At 41.1% G+C, this 12,609-nt stretch overlaps 1 protein-coding gene across 4 annotated transcripts in view; it reads left to right on the forward strand.

The window, feature by feature from the left end:
- The window catches only part of LRRC4C (leucine rich repeat containing 4C), a 635,825-nt gene that overhangs the window by 256,503 nt on the left and 366,713 nt on the right, over positions 1–12,609 (forward strand). The window lies entirely within an intron of this gene.

Genomic DNA, 12,609 nt, shown 5'->3' on the forward strand with positions numbered 1-12,609 from the left:
GGGGTTTGCCTTTTAATTTATTTTATTTTGGGGGCAACTATCACCATGGTAACATGAGTATCCTTCATGGTTTGAACTGATAACTGCCTGAGACTTCATTTAAAAAGAACAAAGTTAACAGCTCTTGCGGTGAGTCAGAGTATAACTTGAATAAATGAAGTAGTATTGTTTCCCAGGACAAAACATGGTCAGTTTAATGATTTAATGATTTATTGTGTCTCTGAAACAAATAACAGAGAGCTGCTTTGTTTCTTTTGCCTTAGAAATAGCAAGATGTCTCTTCCCCTAGCCTAACCTACACTAAATCAGGCTAATTCTACCCTGGGTAAAAATATAAAATATAATAGGATACATAAATGTAAATATGGTTGCATCTGGCTAATGTACCATGTGTATCTGGTGGAAGTATGCATGGGGCCCCATTGATGTAGAGGCTGGCATCATGAATGACTGACCTAAAAGAGAGGCTGCAAGGTGTGAATATTGATGGTAAAGGTAAAGGGAACCCTGACCATTAGGTCCAGTTGTGACCGACTCTGGGGTTGCGGCGCTCATCTCGCTTTATTGTCCGAGGGAGCCGGCGTACAGCTGGTCATGTGGCCAGCATGACTAAGCTGCTTCTGGTGAACCAGAGCAGTGCACGGAAACGCCGTTTACCTTCCCGCCGGAGCGGTACCTATTTATCTACTTGCACTTTGACGTGCTTTCGAACTGCTAGGTTGGCAGGAGCTGGGACCGAGCAACGGGAGCTCACCCCATTGCGGGGATTTGAACCGCTGACCTTCTGATCGGCAAGTCCTAGACTCTGTGGTTTAACCCACAGCGCCACCCGCATCCTGAATATTGATGGGAAGGCACACAAAGCAGGTCTTGGTTTAAGATGATGAGTCTGGTGAATTTTTACAGTCTCCTGCTTATTAAGTATAAATCCATTCAAGCTCTACTATTGAGATGCATAACAATTTGTGGAATCAAATCTTCACATTCAATTAAATAAGCAATTTTAAGCTTGTGAAATGGACTGTACAAATCAATCAATACAGAATGATTTCTCCATAGCCTCACATTTGTTTACCTTGGGCAACTAGACAGGGGAACAAAATGAACTTGCAGACGATTTCAACTGTGTGAATTTGATCTGAAAACCACAGTGGCAGATTTTATTGGTCCATGTCCCGCTCCAGTATGCACGGATATATTTTTATTTGCTGGTGGCCAAAAGAACACTGTTTTGCACCACAGTGGACTATAAGACACAGAACTGGGTTGAAGGGCTACATTTTATTAACTATCTATGCAGGATGTTCAGTGGGATAAATAGAAATCTCCTCTGTATGTTGTCTCCCACTCCCACCTCTGTTATAGATGAATCCCATGCTGTTTCCAAGCATGTGAGCAGTTGCCATAAATCTTCCTAGTTCTTCAGTGCCCCACAGCTGTGGATGTGTTGATGGAGGAATACTTTAGGCATGGTCCCTGGGCCCAATACTTTCGGGTGGGTGAGGCAAGGGTTCTGGTCTCTGTCTCCTGAGCCCAATGGGCACCTACAGAGCAGAGTATCATCTTCTAGTTCCATTGCCATCTGAAGTGCCATGGACACAGCGGTGAGAAATTCTTCTCAGTGGCAAGGCCTGGTGTTCTCCCCAGAAAGACTCACCTGGAGCCCATTGTGACATCTTCAAAAAACAACATCTTTCAATAACAAAATACTTCTTTTTTTTAGTTTTTTTTCAAGTTGTGAAACTTCTCTTCATCTCTTTTTACTCTACTTATTTTGGTGTTATTTTTATACTGTTTGTATCCATTTGCTGCTTTCAGCTTGCTTTGATGTATTTTTATTTTATTTTATAGTGCTTTTAATAGTTTATTGTAAGGCCCTCTGATAATATGCTTGAAGGGCAGAGTGTAAATCTCAATAATAAACAAAGCAGCAGATTTTGTGAATCCTTTATATTGCATCCTCAACAGCCACTGGCTGATAAATGATGCAAAAATGTATAGCACTCTTTGCATATTCTTTCTTTGCACCAACAGGAAGATTGTTAGGTAAAAACGTCCCCTAACATGGCATTTTGCCCAGGAAACAGGTCACTGTACATTTTCCTGATGTTCAGCAGGATGCATCATTAATCCTCTTTTTAAAAAATACAGAGTAGGAAAATGTCTTTTGAGCAGATATATGGTGTACTTATCTGTCACTGTGTTGAATAAAAGGCAGAAAATAATTCAGGTATTAGACACAATTAGTACAATAATGCTAACCTCACTACAAGACTTTGACCTCATAGCAAAATTTGTTGAAAGAATAGCACAATCTACACACATATGGAGTGTTTCCAATAGGGTAGTGTGTGTGTGTGTGTGTGTGTGTGTGTGTGTGTGTGTGTGTGTGTGTTGTCTAGTTGGCCTGGTTTTATCAGTATGTACTGGTATTCTGATGCACACAGGATTGATCATTTGTGCAACAGCCAATTTGTAGAATGGAAGAATGTCGTTACAACTGAAGCTCATTTTTATATTCAAAGGAATAAGACTAGCCTTACATTTCATAATATGCATAACATGTCAAGGAAATTATGGATTTTAGGATGCTTTGCAACTACACATTTTAAATGCATGGTGTGTGTTTTTTAAGTAGTTGGACATATGCAGTAGCTTCTGAATTGTAGATATACTTGCACAAACTTTCTTTGAAATGTCTCATTATATAATGTGTCTTGATGAGAAATACAGATTGGTTGCCATTACTTATAATCCTTTCCTAGCAAAATGACAAACAGTCATAAGCCTGCTCCTAAATACTTCATCTTGGGTGGATGTGTTCAATTTCATAATGCCAACCTTCGGTTTTAGAATTTAAATGCTTCATAGCAAGATGAAATTATCAATCCTTCTTTTAACATTGAAATCCTATTCATGTCTACTCAGAAGTAAGTCCCAATTCTCTCAGGTAAGTGTGTAGAACATTGCAGTCTCAGATGTCTTTAAAATAATAATTAAGGACAGCTTTGGTAAGTGTTCAGTTTTTAGTATAGTTAACCCATAATTCATACTATTAGCAGTGCTAGAGTCAGAACTTAACCCCATTTTAACAAGTAGTATTAACTGAAGAATTTAGTTCTCTGGTATTAACACTCTTCAGAATATTAATTCAGGTGGTGTATAACATAAAATAACCTGTTACAAATGAGTGAAAAGAGAACTGGGAATGATAAATTGGGAGAGGGTATGGAAGCTCATCAGTCTCTTCCTGTGTAAGCATTCATGACCTTTACTACAAAATTACAGCTTGGAAAAGAATTGAATATTGAAGGGAAGGGAGTGGAGATAATGCTTGCTGGATGTGCTCAACAAGGTACATATAAAATGGTGTGTGCTGGGCATGTCAAAAAATACAAATATATTGGAAAATATTGAAAGGCAAGGGATAGTAAACCCACCTGATAGAAGTTATACCAGAAGGAAGTTGTTTCTTTATTGTCCGTATGGTGTAGTAATTGGAGTGCAGGACTATAAAATACATACTTTAAAATATTTTTCTGTGTCTTTAAGGATTTTACATCTCCATTCTTCTGGGGCAGAATTTACCTGTGTATACCTATGTCTAAACCCATCTGTCTAGGTTCCAGATCTGCCATTCAGATGCCCAGGCATCCCCTCCTGCCCCCTGGTCTCTTTCTCTCCAACACACACACACGCTCACAGAGTGAATATTCTTCTCCCTTAGGAAAAAGTTCCTTTTGCACAAGGTTGCATATTTATTTATTACACCATTACATACTTAATTAAAAAAATGCAAGGCAGTGTGGTTGTTCTCCTTTGACCTCACTTCCCCCACCTCAAAATGTTGTAAGGTGTTGTTTCTGACCTACCTTCACAGCTCCCTTCTTTCTTTTCAGAGAGTAGAAGTAGAAGACTTATCCAAAAGGGATATTATGCAAGCAATGCTAGATTGGGTATTCATTTGCATGAATCAAATCCCTATGATAGGTGGGAGGTTTTCCTCTCCTGTTTGTTTGTTTGTTTGTTTGTTTGTTTGTTTGTTTGTTTGTTTCAGGCAGAGGGCCTTCTCGGTAGTGGCACCCGCCTTGTGGAACGCCCTCCCACCAGATGTCAAAGAGAAAAACAACTACCAGACTTTTAGAAGACATCTGAAGGCAGCCCTGTTTAAGGAAGCTTTTAATGTTTGACAGACTATTGTATTTTAATATTTTGTTGGAAGCTGCCCAGACTGGCTGGGGTAAAAAAAATAATTTTATGATTATTATTATTTCATAATCTTAAAGAAGCCCATGTCTAATGGAATAATGCACACTTGTCAACACATTCCATTTTAACACTGTTTTCTATGACTAGCATAATACTGCTAGCTCTTGAGTCTAAGCTGCCCCGGGCATTGCATGCACAACTGACTGACTACTTTGGACAGAGAGCACAGCAGCAGCAGAAGCCACCTCCTGTTATTAGGCACAGATTGTTGCTTTCTTCCCTTTGTGCCTGCTACCTTTCGCTGTTGAAGTCAGCCATACTCTTTGAATTATTGCCATGGCTCATTTGGCTGACAATAGAGGTGTCCTTTAAATACTTGGCAGGGAGTTGGTGCTTTGCCATCACTTACCTTGAAGAAGCTGACAATAGGATAAGACAAAGAAAGAGCAATTTACTGAAACCGGACAAGGGAATAGAAATGAAACAAAGAAAAAAATAGAGAGTTTGTCTAAATCGGACCACCTCTTACTATGAGTGCTGCTTATATCTGAAGCACTTGTGCACTGTCCTGCAAGCACAGAATGTGGGGCACTGCCAACTGTGCATCGGACACAGCTGTCAGATTTTATTTATTTTATTTATTTTTTAGAAAGTCTTCTCCTTTTAAGAAAAAGTTACAGATTTTGTTGTTGTTGTTATGGTTATGGTAAAAAAAAAGGAATTCTCTTTTTTAAAAAAAATCAGCAACAACACCAAGCTCAGACACTTTGTTGCCAGCCTCCCTGGCTTCCCAAGCTTCAGTGAAAGCTCAGGGGAAGATGCCCTGAAGATGCTACATGTGGGTTTTTCAGACCAGGAAGTGGAGGCAGCTGGAGTGGCTGCAGAATGCTGGTAAAATGTATAATGGAAAGAGAAACACACACACTATTTGTGGCCACCTTGCAGCAAACATGTAAGATTGGCAGATCTGTTGTAGTATTCTGAGCATAAAGTCTTTCCTTGATTCCATTTGTAATAGAAGGTTGAAGATCTCGCATTTATAGAACATTAATTTCACTATATAAAATATTGTGCATTTTAAGTGGCAGTTAGTGTAGCTTTTCACCCATTTCTCTTTGATATTGTTATGAAAGACTTTGGCCCTAGTCCAGAAAGAGACACCTTGTGTACAACTGTGGGCTGTATGCTTGTTCCTATTATTGGGTGCCATCCCTGCTGAAGCAATGGAAAGGTCTCTGAACTTCAGCATCAATTAAAAATCTGGCAGAAGAAGGGGAGAGATGGAGTTGATTGTAATCAGTTAACCTTCCCTTCAAGCAGGTGATTGGGTCTATGAAAAGATACTGCCCATCATGTGTTTAGCGGGATGTGTGCCATGCAGGGGCATAACTCATAAATCTTATTATTATGATGGATATATGAATGCAAACCTTCAAAAAATTTTTGTTCTATTGTTCACAGTTCCATTAATATTTTAAAAGCTAGCCAAATAAGAACAAAAATGTGTTAAATGTTTACATCCCTTCCCATTTCCTTCTAAACTATGGTAGGTAGGCAGTTCATGTCAGCACTCCTCTTTATTTCCTCCGCCCAAGATGCCATTCCCTTCTATATTGCCTAATGGAATGTATACAACACTCTGGGAAAGCAACAAAAAGGCTCATTTACACAGCTGATCCAGAAATTATGATTCATGTTCATGGCAAGCAAAAGTTGCATCAGGGTCTAAAAAGAGAGGCAGCACCAGGTGTGCTTGAATAAATAGAATCCAGGTGGGTATCATTTCAGAATATTGGATTCAACAGGGAACATAAATTTTTCATGATCTGGAAAAGAGTCTAAGCGGGGAAACATTTTCATCAAGGTTGCAAATATTGAACGGAGTAAAATGTCAGGCAAATCTTCAATAGTCATTTCAGTATGGGGGTGTTGTCTGAAAACCTCCTCCATACCAGGGGTAAACTAGGGGTGACAACAAAAATTAAAACTAGGGATGGGGGTTAGGAAAAAACTCCTCCATTTGTACAATGAGTCATTATGAGCTCAGTTCAGGCTTGGCTTATTTTGACCCACACAATGTTGACACTCTCTGCTGCCAGGAAGCCTTTATTGTCATGAGTCCAACCTTTTATCAGAGCTTGCTCTTACAAAAATAGTTTGGGGAGATGCAATGGATTGTTCACAGAAGGATCTAGACTGCCATCAATGGGAGCAGGGATGCTGGTGTGAATGGATGCAGTAGACACAGCCTATTTTTAATTCCAGCCTGTGGAACTTCTGTAGATACTAACTATATCTAGCATGTTGTATTATCACTCATTACCTTTTTGACAAACACATCAAGAAAAAAACACCACATGCAGAGTTGAGCCTGAGACATGTCCCAAACTCAGTACCTTTGAAAGGTTAATGACTCACTTCTGCACCCTTTCTAGAAGAAGATCAATTGGATCTTGTCATCAATTTTCTTACTACAATAATGCCAGAAGGAACCAAAGTGTCCTGTTACAGATGCATGGAAAGAAGTAGTTATGGGAAAGACTAGCCGGGAATAGACACCTAGGGTAGCTGCTATTATGAGATCAGTTGTTGTAAGATTTGTGCACTGTTAAGAAAGTTTGTTCCACACTTGAGTCTGACTAATGAATGAATTACATTCATAATTTTCCAAAGTTTTGCTGCAGCAAATATTACTGTAGGGACAGATAGCAACTGACTACTGATTTGTGCTGGTGCCTTCCTTTGCTGGTATCCATGTGCAAAAGGTGAGTCTTTTGATAGACTCTTGAATTTTTTCTGTGTTCAATAATTATTTATTGTAGGTTTGAATGAATGGAATAGAATAAATGGAACAGCTGTTCCATGTGTTCACAATCCCTGCCACAAACACAATCAGATTGCTGAATGAGGGAGGCTGACTTTCTGATATAGGACTGGGCAGTCCTTTCTGCACCGAGGTCTGCACTGGAAATGTACCATTCACATGAGGAATGCAGTTCATTCACTCTCTTTAATTGCTTCAAACTAAGGATGGCATCCAATGAAATGGTTCTGTTAGTACAAGGATTTCCATTTTACAGTGGAACATCCCTCCCTATCTTCTCCCCATGCAGCCCCTCTCCATATCTGTTCCTGAGACTTACAGTACCCCCCAGAATAGATTTAAGGGGCATGTGGGGAGTGCAAAGAGGGGAGAGAGTCAAGAAGTATTTTGCATACCCAGAAGTCCTTGAGCTAATGGAAATACTTAATTGGATAATGCCCTAACAATATTGCCTATGCTTTTATATGACTTAATGAAATAATAGCTAGGGAAAAGATTACCCTTTTAAAAATACACTTAATCTAGAATTGTTAATGTGAACTGTGTTTTGCTATGTCGAAAGTACCATATTTTTTGCTCTATAAGACTCACTTTTTCCCTCCTAAAAAGTAAGGGGAAATGTGTGTGCGTCTTATGGAGTGAATGCAGGCTGCACAGCTATCCCAGAAGCCAGAACAGCAAGAGGGATTGCTGCTTTCGCTGCGCAGCGATGCTTCTTGTTCTGGCTTCTGAGATTCAGAAAAAAATTGCTGACACCTGGTGTAAGGTGTGTGCCTTTGATGGGATGTTGTGGTAGCTAGTAATATATGTTAAAGGGGCATTGTTTTTCTTTCATCTTGTCCTTGAAATCACCAGGGGAGCTTGGCATTCTTGAAAAGTGGGGAACATCAGGTCTGGCAGGGGAAAGTGCCTCCAGTCACATCTTGTTTCCATTTCATGTGATGGCTGCATGCAGAGGTTTGCTTTAGTGATCATGTCGGGTTGAGGTAAATATGGATTGCTTCCTAGGCGTAGCATAGGTAGGAATTGTAGCCCTGTTGAAACTGGGGCATTGCATTCTCCGATCTGTTATATCATATACTACAGATCTCTGGACCATGAAATCCTAATGGCATTTGCATCTGACTCTTTTTATTGAGAGAAACAAGACTGGAGGGAGTAGGGAAAAGACAACTGAAAGAATACCAGTCCCCCTCCTTCCCTTTTTGTAGCTAATATGACAAAAAGAACAATAGATTGTGCTGCCAGCATGGTTTCCCCCATGCATGGAGACACCCTGGGGCAACTTGTGGCATTCCTCAGAAATAGTGAATTGCTGAACAAGGTAAGGAAACTACTAATATTATTATCTGACACGCACTTCGGAAGTCCTCCTACTGTGGGAAGAGATCTCCTGAGGCTGTGGTGTAAAGGAGGGGTCTCATAGAAAGGAAGTAGTTTATCATAAAAGAAGAAATACAGAATGGATTTCTCATGCAGATTAGTCAGTAATTGTGCTTCTGTGATGCATTTAAAATAAGACTTAGTAAGTAATGAACTACAAAATTAACTTGAACTTTACATCGTTGTACACATCAGACCAGTACATGAGACAGTTACCTAAACTGAAATATCTTTTCAGGGGCAAACTGCTTTATGTTCTTGACTAATAGTCACTGGAAATGAGAGGTGCATAGATTTTTGAGAAAAGGAGCTGGCAGTTGCCTGCTTTTTTAAAAAACACATTTTTAATCAGACACATTTAGGGAAGTGGTAACTGCCTCCTGTAAGAATCTAAACAATGAATTGAACATACCGGTAATTAAGGTGGTGCTGTGGGTTAAACCATAGAGCCTAGGGCTTGCAGATCAGAAGGTCAGCAGTTTGAATCCCCATGACGGGTTGAGCTCGTTGCTCATGTTGGGATACTGCCAGGGAGATATAGTCCATCATGGCCCCAAGCCGGCTGCCGGACGATCCATCGATCCCTGTAGTCACGCAGCTTCTAGCCACACGAGTTTCCTGGAAATACCTTGCCACATTCCAGGGCTCGTGCACACTCTTTATCAGCAGATAATGCACACAGCAGAAGATGCACAGCAGGAGAGCATATTTACAGACTTTATTTAGCGTTGATCAGAACAAAGGAAAAACATGACCGTTCTGAGTCAGTGTCTCCGACAGACTGAGAAACGAAAGCAATAGCAAACTTAAACATCCTGTGAACAGGAAATACGCAGGCTGTGACACAAACATCCTGCTCCCTTTTAAGGTGGAACGGAAATATCCTAACAGCTCAGTCCCTGCCAACCTAGCAGTTTGAAAGCACGTCAAAGTGCAAGTAGATAAATAGGTACTGCTCCAGTGGGAAGGTAAACGGCGTTTCCGTGCACTGCTCTGGTTTGCCAGAAGCAGCTTAGTCATGCTGTTCACATGACCCAGAAGCTGTACGCCGGCTCCCTTGGCCAGTAAAGCGAGATGAGTGCTGCAACCCCAGAGTCGTCTGTGACTGGACCTAACGGTCAGGCGTCCCTTTAACTTTACCTTGCTGCTTACAGTTTATCATCTTCAGACTGAAACAAGTTTCCTTCTTCATTGCCTTGGAACTGCAAACAAACATTTGTGAATCTTGATGGATGGGTATAGCATAGTACATGTGAAGTCTGCCGGGGGGGGGGGGGTAAAGGGCAAGCGAAATTTGCTTGTGATATCCTCTCTGTGGCATTCCATCCCAAAAGATACCCTTCTGAAACTAACCTTACAACTAGAGGTGGGGAAAGTTTTTGTCCTGGCTGGTCCCCTGCCCTGTGGGTGGCTGGGAAGGAAGGGAGATAGTGACCAAGGACTGAACACTACGTTCATCAGCTAATGCCTAGGTAATTCATTCTTGCTTTGTGCAGGATTTGGGTGCATGTGGGAAGTTCTTTGCAGGTAAAAATGGGGAGACGTGCTGGGCCAAATTAGGCCCACAAGCCAAAGGCTCTCTACCCTTGATTTAGGAAAAGGACAAACCCTTTTAAAAAACATTTTAAGGGTAATCAAAAGAAGTGCAGGGGGCTTCCTTGATACTTTGTAACTTATCCCAGAATTGAAGCCTAATTTGGGGCAATTTCCCCCTCCACAAGCTGTCTCCTATGTCTCATCCCACGTTGTTCAGAGAGGTCCCCAAACCTCTGGGGAGTCACAGATGGATATAGGGTGAAGGAAGGGACACGAAAATGTCCTTCCCTGATCTTCCTTATATTACCTTATGATCTAAGTCATATTTTCATTTATGGTTTTCCTATACTTTTGCCTTTCCGTCAAGAAAAGTGGTCCACTTATATGCTTAGAAATATTATTTGACTATGAAGAGGGTATTGGAATAAGTATCATCTGTGTTTTGAAAATCAGCTGGAACCTTGTATGTGTATCTTTAGAGACTGGAAATGAGCAATACTATACTGTATGTCACTCCATAAATAGCAAATTCAATTAGGAATGGAATACAGTACCACATGCACTTTAAACATATCTTCCTTTTTTGTCTGTGTATTCAATTAGTGGTGACCTACAAGGAGACTTGACCTCATTCATTCTGTTAAAATAACTTCACACAATGTAGCTCTGTATGCAAGTGTTTTCTGGGAATCTGCTGCTAGTATTGGATAAAGCAGCTGGTTGTTGTTTTTTTATTTGCCTTCCTGCCTATGGGCATTTTGTAACATGTTCTTGTCTTTTGCGGTTGGGTTCACTCCATCAATGCAACTTCTGCACCGTGTTGAGGAACAGATGCAGAGTGGGCACATCTTATTTTGAAATTCCGTTGGCCTTTTCACCTCCTTTAGTGTGTTGTCATAAGAACCAAGTTATTACTGGCTGAAAAGGTAATGACAGATGGAAGGCGACGTTAAGCAGTAATGTGCTTTGTGTGTGTGTGTGTGTGTGTGTGTGTGTGTGGTGTGCCTTGACTTCAGTGGCATGTTCTATATATTGAACTGCAGGAAATGTCCCTAGGCAGATATGCTGCTTGTTGGATTAGAAAGAGATAAATAATGGAATCTTGCTGTTCAATGCACCTTAGCAGCTTTGGAGAATACAATACATGTCTGCAGTAAACCAGGACTGGGATTAAATAAAGGCCTACTTGGTAGGGACGCAGGTGGCGCTGTGGGTAAAACCTCAGTGCCTAGGACTTGCCGATCGTATGGTCGGCGGTTTGAATCCCCGCGGCAGGGTGAGTTCCCGTCTTTCGGTCCCAGCTCCTGCCCACCTAGCAGTTCGAAAGCACTCTTAAGTGCAAGTAGATAAATAGGTACCACTTTATAGCGGGAAGGTAAACGGCATTTCCGTGTGCTGCGCTGGTGCTGGCTCACCAGAGCAGCTTCGTCACGCTGGCCACGCGACCCGGACGTGTCTCCGGACAGCGCTGGCCCCCGGCCTCTTAAGTGAGATGGGCGCACAACCCTAGAGTTGGACACGACTGGCCCGTACGGGCAGGGGTACCTTTACCTTTACCTACTTGTGATATTAATATTAATATAGGTTAGCAATCATGACATAATTTTCTAAAAAATAAATAAAAAGAAGGCGCATCCTTGGGAATGCAGGACATGGAAAGGTATAAGTTCTCTCTCCCCAGTTAGGTAGAACTCTCTATACATGCTAATCACCATTAGGAAAACATCCCATTGGTGCCACCCTACTTTCTCTACATCGTGCATAATTGTATAAGCCTCTATCATGTTCCTGTTTACTCACATCCCTAGATTGTAACCTTTCCTCATAGGGGAGTTGCTACAGACTCTTCGTCAATGTTATTGCCTTTTCTGCCCCTTTTCGAGCTCTATGCTGTTCTTTTTGTGATGTGGTGACCAAAGCTTTTGTTATCGTTATTACTGAGCAACCTCATAGCCACCAAGAGCTGTGTGTTCAGTACTGTGGGTCCAGTTTTCTGGAACTTCCTCCCAGTTGAGGTCAGACAGGCCCTCCCTGTTGAACATCTGGTGCCTATTGGATACTTTTTAAATTCCAACTCACAGTTTGATTAAATTTTGATTTTATATTTTTAACTGATTTTCTGTATTGCATTTTTTTTGTACACACTTTAGAGACCATAGTAGTTAAGGGATCTATAAATTGTTTAAATAATAATAATAATAATAATAATAATAATAATAATAATAATAATTATAATTTATTTATACCCCACCCATCTGGCTGGGTTTCTCCAGCCACTCTGGGCGGCTTCCAAAAGAATATTAAAATGCTGTGATACATCAAACATTAAAAGCTTCCCTAAACAGGGCTGCCTTCAGATGTCTTCTAAAAGTCTGGTAGTTGTTGTTCTCTTTGACATCTGGTGGGAGGGCGTTCCACAGGGAGGGCGCTCCACAGGGAGGGCACTGCCTTTTCAAATCCCTTCACTGTATATATCAGGCATAGGCAAACTCAGCCCTCCAGATGTTTTGGAACTACAACTCCCATCATCCCTAGCTAACAGGACCAGTGGTCAGGGATGGTGGGAGTTGTAGTCCCAAGACTCATCTGGAGGGCTGAGTATGCCTATGCCTGGTATATATGAAGTTAGGAATCCTCCCCTACCAAAATGTGCATCA

Source organism: Podarcis bocagei, assembly GCF_964188305.1.
Source record: "Podarcis bocagei genome assembly, chromosome: 1".
NCBI classification, from domain to species: Eukaryota; Metazoa; Chordata; class Lepidosauria; order Squamata; family Lacertidae; genus Podarcis; species Podarcis bocagei.